The following is a 212-nucleotide window of genomic DNA, read 5'->3' as shown; positions in this document are numbered from 1 at the left end:
GGTTCTAAGCCGAGAGTCTCGGGAGATTACAAAGTTGTTTTCTTAGTTCTCCCGAGCGTAACCGGGATTTAGTGGAAGACGCGCCAGCCTCCTCTCGCGGTACTTTGCGCACTGAGGGAATCTAAGAAAAGGTGCAGAGATATAACCCACTTCTATCGCCCGGTGATCTGTGAATTTCAGTGTGATAGAAAAGTAAATCAAAATTTGTATAT

Source organism: Penaeus monodon, chromosome 33, assembly GCF_015228065.2.
Source record: "Penaeus monodon isolate SGIC_2016 chromosome 33, NSTDA_Pmon_1, whole genome shotgun sequence".
Taxonomy (NCBI): Eukaryota; Metazoa; Arthropoda; class Malacostraca; order Decapoda; family Penaeidae; genus Penaeus; species Penaeus monodon.
The sequence above is the reverse complement of the archived record's forward strand: the minus strand, read 5'-3'. Positions refer to the sequence as shown.